The 7,906-nt window shown below is 43.4% G+C and overlaps 1 pseudogene; it reads left to right on the top strand.

Moving 5' to 3' along the window:
* The first annotated feature begins 2,783 nt into the window (after nucleotides 1-2,783).
* On the top strand, nucleotides 2,784-4,674 carry LOC139436297 (small ribosomal subunit protein uS2 pseudogene; annotated as a pseudogene).
* The last annotated feature ends 3,232 nt before the right edge of the window (nucleotides 4,675-7,906 follow it).

The raw sequence follows: 7,906 nt of genomic DNA, 5'->3' as shown, positions 1-7,906 counted from the left end.
TGAATCCCAAAAAGGCACGTTCTTTACATATGCAAAATACATTCATTATATCACAATATTTCAAACACCTTAATCATTTCAGTAGCAATGCTAGGTACAAAATCTCATAAAAATCAGTTATAGACATACAATTTGTCTTGGGGCAAAGTTCCCATCTGGCTATAAACCTGTGAAACTTAGAAACCAAGTTATCTGATTCTAATATACAAAGGAGTAACAGTCACAGGATAAACATTTGCATTACCATAAGGAGAAATTGGAAGGGAAACAGGCTTCATGGGTCCCAAACAGTTCTGAAAACCTGCAGGGCATACTCCACTAGATTTCAAAGTCTGAACATCATCTCTCGACTGATGTCTTTTCAGGGCTTCGTGGAGGCCCACCCCTTCCAAGGGCTTGCCAGCAGCAGTCCTCTCCAGTCCACCCTCATCAAGCATCTGAGTTCCTTACAATCAATTGACTGAAGAAGAGAAAACTTGGGCCTGGTTTACAGATGGTTCTGCACAACATGGAGGCATCACCTGGAAGTGGACAACGGCAACACAGGAGCCCCTTTCTGGAACATCCCTGAAGGACAGTGGTGAGAAGAAATCCTCCCAGTGGGCAGAACTTAGGGCAGTGCACCTGGTTGTTCATTTTGTTTGGAAGGAGAAATGGCCTGAGGTGCATTTGTACATGGATTCATGGGCTTTTGCCAGTGACTCAGCTGGATGGTCAGGGACTTGGAAAGAACACAATTGGAAAACTGGGGACAAAGAGGACTGGGGAAGAGGTATGTGGATAGACCTTTCTGAGTGGGCAAAAATATGAAGATAGTGTCCCACATGAATATTCACCAGAGGGTGACTTCAGCAGAGGAAGATTTTAATAATCAAGGGATAAGATGACCTGCTCTGTGGCTAGCACTCAGCCTCTTTCCCCAGCCACACCTGTCATTTCCCAGTGGGCTCACATGCAAAGTGGCCATGGTGGAAGGGATGGAGATTATGCATGGGCTCAGCAACATGGACTTACCCTCACCAAGGTCCACCTGGCTACAGCCACTGCTGAGTGCCCAGTCAGCCAGCAGCAGAAACCCACATTCAGCCCCTGATAATGGCACCATTTTTCAAGGTGATGAGCCTGCTACCTGGTGGTGGGTTGATTACATTGGAACATTTGCATCATGGAAGGGGCAGTGATTTGTTCTACTGGAATAGATTCATACTCTGGATATGGGTTTGCCTTCCCTGCACGCAATGCTTCTTCCAAAATTATCATCTGTGGACTTACCAAATGTCTTATCTACAGCCATGGCATTCCATACAGCATTGCTTCTGAACAATGAACCCACTTCACAGCAAAGGATGTGCAGGAATGGGCACATTCTCATGGAATTCACTGGTCTTACTATGTTCGCCATCATCCTGAAGCAGCTGGATTGATAGAACAGTGGAATGGCCTTTTGAAGACTCCGTTACCATACCAACTAGGTTGCAGTAACTTGCAGTGCTGGGGCAGTGTTCTCCAGGAGGCTGTGTATGCACTAAACCAGTGTCCATTCTGTGATGCTGTTTCTTCCATAGCCAGGATTCATGAGTCCAGGAATCAAGGGGTGAATGGGTAATAGTGAATGGTAATAATGAATGGGAGTAGTGCCATTCACTGTTACCTGTAGTGATCTACTAGTGTGGCAGTTTGCAATTGTTTATGAACCCCAAAAAAGAGAAGGATTATGTTTGTAAACTGGTCTGTTCCTCTAGGTGTGATTAAATCATCTTAGGGCCTTTGATTCAACCACATCAGTAAGGCATGACTCAGGTTAAGTCCCTGCCCCCTTGGTGGGCTGATAGAAACTGACACTCCCTCAAGAAGACACAACAGGAAGAGAGAGAGCTTCATAGATACCAGAGGAGAGAAGGCGCAAACAGCTAAAGCCTGGGGAGAGATGAGCCATTCACTTGATAGTTGGTAGCTAAAAAGTCCAGAGCAGCTGAGCAGCTGATAAGGCCGGGAAAGAAAGGAGCCCTATGCTAGACTGATATAGGAATCCCTGAGAGATGAATCCTATGCCAGCCTACAGCTTAGATCAGAAGAAGCTGGGCCCATGGATCCTTAAGAGGAAAAAGGAAGGAGAGACCTGGCAGAGATCACTTGCCATCTTGCTTCAACATCTGGCAAAAGACTTTGGTGAGAAAGTAGCCTTGACTTGGTGTCTTAAGGGCCAACTGTAGGCTTTTACCCCAAATAAATACCCTTTATTAAAGCCAACAGATTTCTGGTACTTTGCATCAGCATCCCTTTGGCTGACTAATATAACTAGGAAAATTTTTGTTTCCTATCCCTGCAAACTTAAGCTCAACTGGTCTACAAGTCTTAGTTCCAAAAGAAGGAATGCTTCCACCAGGAAATACGATTCCATTGAAATGGAAGTTAAGACTACCACCTGGCCACAATGGGCTCCTCGTGCCTCTGAACCAACAGGCAAAGAAGGGAATTACTGTACTGCTTGGGATGATTGATCCTATCAGGGGAAAATGAGACTGCAACTACACAATGGAATGAAGAATTTGCCTGACTACAGGAGATCCCCTAGGACTTCTCTTAGTACTACCATGCCCTGTGATTGAAGGCAATGGAAAACTGCAACAACGCGATCCAGGCAGGACTGAAAAAGGCCCAGAATCTTCAAGAATGAACGTTTAGGTCACTCCACCAGGCAAAGAACCACGGCCAGTTGAAGTACTTGCTGAGGGTAGAGGAAACATGGAATGAATAGTGGAAGAAAGTAGTGATAAATACAAACTTCAGCCACGTTACCAGTTACAGAATCGAGGACTGTAATGGTCATAAATATTTTCACCCTTGCCTTTCTGCACTACCCAGAGAGGGGTCTATATGGCTGTTTCCCCTTTCCCTTAACTCAAAGAGGAACTTAAACAATGTCCAGAGTCCTTGATGTCCTACAGATGATGGATGAGGATGTCCTCAAATTCCTCAGAGCAGAACCCACTTAGGGGGCACCAACCTTGACTTCCAAATGGAACCGTATATCTCAAAAGGAAAAGTAATGGCATCTGCATCATAAATCTGAAGATGACCTGGGAGAAGCTTCAGCTGGTGGTTCATGTCATTGCTGCCATTGAAAACCCTGCTGATGTCAGTGTCATATCTTCCATGAATACTGCCAAGCAGGCTGTGCTGAAGGTTGCTGTCGCCACTGGAGCTACCCCTACTGCTGGGCACTTCACTCCTGGAACCTTCACTAGCCAGGTTAAGGCAGCCTTCCATGGGCCACGTCTTCTGGTGGTGACCAATGCCAGGGCTGACCACCAGCCTCTCCCAGAGGCGTCCTATGTTCACCTGCCCACCATTGCTCTGTGTGACATAGATTCTCCTTTGTCCTAGGTGGATGCCAACACCGCATGCAACAACAAAGGAGCTTACCCAGTGAGTGTGAGGTGGTGCATGCGTGGCACCATCTCCCATGAGCACCCATGGGTGATCATGTCTGATCTCTACTTCAACAGAGATCCTGAAGAGATTGAAAAGAAAGAGGAGGTTGTGCTGAAAAGGCTGAGGAGCTTCCAGGTGAATGGACCACTCCTGCTCCTGAATTCACTGCCATTCAGCCCACGGTCACAGACTGGTCTGAAGGTGTGCAGAGGCCACCATGCCTACTCAGCAGTTCCCCACTGAAGACTGGGGTGCTCACCCTGCACCTGAAGCCTGGTCTGCAGCTCCCACTGCTCAGACCACTGAGTGGGTAGGAGGGACCCCAAGTGGTCAGAAGCTGTTCTTCACAGGCTCCAAAATAAAGTGGAAATAAGGTTGCCAGAAAATCAGTTTCTATTTTTTAAAATATTTCATCCTTATTTGTTATGAATATGTTTGTACATATACATAAAATGAATATATTTGTTTTATTCCCTGTCTTTCCCCCTTATCATATAAGTTGTATTAGTTTCACGTCATGGTATTAAAGGATATCAAGTTTAAGAGTGAATATTACCCAAAGACTTATACACTATTCTAGAGGGATTTAGTGCACTTACACTTGTATGCAGGACAGTTGAGTAATGTTCTGCAGAAATATTAATGTATACACATGTGTGTAAGTATCTATTGTTTTTTTTTATAAATTAAGTATCTCTAAGTATGGTTTAAGATGCTGTGTATGGCTGCCAAGGTGACAAGGGATGGACTATGATGATCACGTTAATATGTCAACCTGACCAGGTAATGGTGCCCATTTGTCTGGTCAAGCAAGCACTGGGCTAATTGTAATACTAGGGCATATCATAGACTTTAATCATCAGTGAGTTGATTGCATCTATGGCTGATTACATCTTCACTCAACTGAGGAGATTGCCTTCCACAACGAATGATGTCTCATCCAGGCAATTGAAGGCCTTAAAAAGGAGAAATGATTTCAGCATTCAGGGGGAGAATTTCCATCTCTACCTCAGACAGCCAGCATCTCCTGGGGAACTCATCGAGGACCTTAGCCAGAGTCCCTGGCTTGCAACCTGCCCTACAGAATTTGGACTTGTGCATCCCCATGGTTGCATGAGACAATTTTATAAAATCTCAAACTATTTACAGGTATCTCCTGTCAATTCTGTTTCCTTAGAAAAACCTGACTAATACAGCAGCCTAGGAAATAAAAACAATTATCAACCATCTTAAATAAAACTCTCCCTAGATTTCAGGTCCTCCCAGCTACCCTCTCCATTTCTCAGTATCCCTTTATAGGAAAAATTCTCAGGAGGAGTGTCAAAAGATACTCCATATCCTCTCATCCTTGCTTCTTTTATCTCCTCAAATCACTCCAAATGGTCTTTTGTCTCCATCTCTCCACTGAAATTGCACTTGATAAGGTCACTAATGACTTCCACGTTGCCAAATTGAGAAAACTATTCACACCCTTACAAAGAGCCCTGTTCTCTGGGGACACACCTTCCAGAAACTCTGGGGAAAACCTCTTAGAACTGCTTCTGGTCCTTGTCTCAGGGCACACTATCTGGATAGGCTGAGAATTTTCCAAATCATCACTTGCTGAGTTCCTCTTTATCGTTTTGGACATCTTGACAGCATTTGACACAGTTGATTACTCCCTCCTTTTTGAGATATTTTCTTCACCAGGCATCCTGGACACCATACTCTCTTGGTTTTCCTCTTACCACGTTGTGCTCCGTCTTAGTCATTCTCTTTGCTAATGGTCTCTACATGTTGAAGTGCCCAAAACTGATTCTTCTGACCTCTCCTCTGTCTTTGTTTCTTAGGTTATTTATTCTACTCACATGATTTACATTGACAATTCTGAAGTTCACATCTCTAGGCTTTTTTTTTTTTCTGTGAATCTAGACTCTGCCTACTTGGCATTTCCACTTGGATAAATACCACACATTAATTGGCTTAAGCAACAGGAACTTATTGACTCATAGTTTTAGAGGCTGGAAGTCCAAAATCAAGATGTTGGCAAGGCCATGTCTTCTCCAAAGTCTTTCACATTCTTGGGATAGCTTCCTGGCAACCATCCGTCACTTGGTTATTTCTCTCTGGCTTCTCTGTGTCCAAGTGTCCTCTTCGTTATATGGATGCCAGTCATATGGATTAAGCCCACCCTGATTCAATTTGGCTTCCTCTAAATAGTATCTTTGAAGGTCCTGTGCACAAATGAGACACACCTTAACTAATAATAATATTTTAAAGGGTCCTATTTACAAATGGGTTCAGACCCACAGGAACATGGACTAAGACTTGAACATGTCATTTGTGGGGCATATAATTCCATCCCCAACCCCTACTCCTTGCCTCACTTTTCCCAACTAAAATAGGGATGATAATAATAGTACCTACCTAATAGAATTGTTCTATGAAATGCAATAATGTATGTGAGGACAGAGTCCCTTACCTGAGGAAATCTCTTCTGCCCAAACCTGTTTCCAAAGTTCTGCCCTTGAAGTCATTCTTTCAATTCACCCCCATCTCTGTCCCTTTCAGCAGTGTGTCTGCTCATACAAAGTTCTCAAAAACCCTCAGTTTCCTGTGCAATTAAAGTGGGGCCAAGCCATCAGACATCCTTCCTGGAAAACTGCATTTCCAGTTCTGACTTCTTCTGAGATGGATGACTGGATCCATGAGTCATCCACCTGCTGTCCTTAGTGAAGGGCTGTTCTGCCACACCCTTACAAAGAGCCCTGTTCTCTGGGGACACACCTTCCAGAAACTCTGGGGAAAACCTCTTAGAACTGCTTCTGGTCCTTGTCTCAGGGCACACTATCTGGATAGGCTGAGAATTTTCCAAATCATCACTTGCTGAGTTCCTTGTGCTTAACAGTTCAATCTTCAGTTTATCCCTTTCCTCTCTCATTCTGACTTCTACATTTTACTTGGAAATCTCCTCAGCTAAATATCCACATTCATTGCTTACAAGTTCCATATTCAGCCCAACACTAGGACATAATTCATCCAAGTTCTCTGCTACTTTATAACAAGGATTGCCTTTCCTCCCAGTTTCCAATAACACATTGACCGTTTCCTAAGGCCCCACCAGAAGCACTGTTGACATCCATATTTCTACCAATGTTCTATTCATGATAATATATATGCACATTCTAAAATGATTTTTAAAAACTTTCTCTACAGCTCTATTCACAGAAATCTAACCTTTTTCTATCAGGTGCCTCAAAAGTCCCCTAGACTCTACCATTCCCCAATTCCAAAACCACTTCCACATTTTTATGTATTTGTAATAGCTGCACCCCACTTCTCAGTACCAAAAACTGTCTTAGTTTTCCAGGGCTGCTATGACAAATACCAAACACTGATTGGCTTAGACAGCAAGAATTTATTGGCTCATGGGTTTGGATGCTGGAAGTCCAAAATCAAAGTGCTGATAAGACCATACTTTCTCTGCAGTCTGTTGTATCCTGGTGATAGCTTTCTGGTCACCCTCTGTCACATGGTGATCTCTCTCTGGCTTCTCCTACTTCTGGCTTCTCTGACTGTCCGAATATCCTCTGACTTGTAAGGACTCAAGTCATAGGGATTAATTCAATTTGGCCTCATCATTGATGGTCCTATTCACAATAAGTCCTAACTAATATCTTCAAAGGGCCTATTTTTAAAAGGCTCATATCCACAGAAATGTGAAGACTTAAATAGGTCTTTTCTTGGATACATGATTCAATCCCCAACAATGTCCAAAAAGAATTCTTGACCCTTTTCCGCAAACCTACTATCCCCCCATCTATTCAACCTTAGTAATTGACACCAATAGCCACTAGTTGCTCAGACCAAAACTCCAGGAGTCAGTCATTCTAAACTCTCCCTCACACTCCATAGCTCAGCCAGCCAGCTTTTTTTACTCTGCCTGCAAAATATATCCAGAATCCTACCTTTTCTCATCATCTCCACTGCTTCCATCCTAGTCACAAAGACACCATCATCTCAGGTCTAGATTTCTGCATAACCTTCTCCCAATCTTGCCTTGCTACTGTTAATTCTTCACACAGCATCTAGAGAGATTTTTTAAAATACGTAAATCATGTCACTTCTTGTTCAGAACTCTCTGGTGGTTTCCCATCATGTTCAAATTAAAACCCAAAGTCCTTACCCTGCTCCACAAAGTTCTGTATGTTCTGGCCTTTCTCTGACTTAATCCCCTATGACTTTTCTCTTTGGTTCCTGTGTTCTAACTAAATTATCCTTATTGCTCCTAGAACATATAAGTCTTTGCATCTCAGGGACTTTGTACCTGCCTTTCCTCTGCCTAGAATGATCTTCCCACAGAAATGGTTTGATTGGCACTCTCATATTATTCAAGTCTTAGCTGAAATATATTCTCAGAGAAGCCTGCCCTGTCTACATTAAACAGCACTTCCCATCATTCTCATCCCTTTACCTGCTTTCTTTTCCTCCA

The sequence above is a fragment of the Dasypus novemcinctus genome, chromosome 13, assembly GCF_030445035.2.
Source record: "Dasypus novemcinctus isolate mDasNov1 chromosome 13, mDasNov1.1.hap2, whole genome shotgun sequence".
In the NCBI taxonomy this organism is placed as follows: Eukaryota; Metazoa; Chordata; class Mammalia; order Cingulata; family Dasypodidae; genus Dasypus; species Dasypus novemcinctus.
Note: the sequence above shows the minus strand (reverse complement) of the source record. Positions and strands in the feature narration are given on the sequence as shown.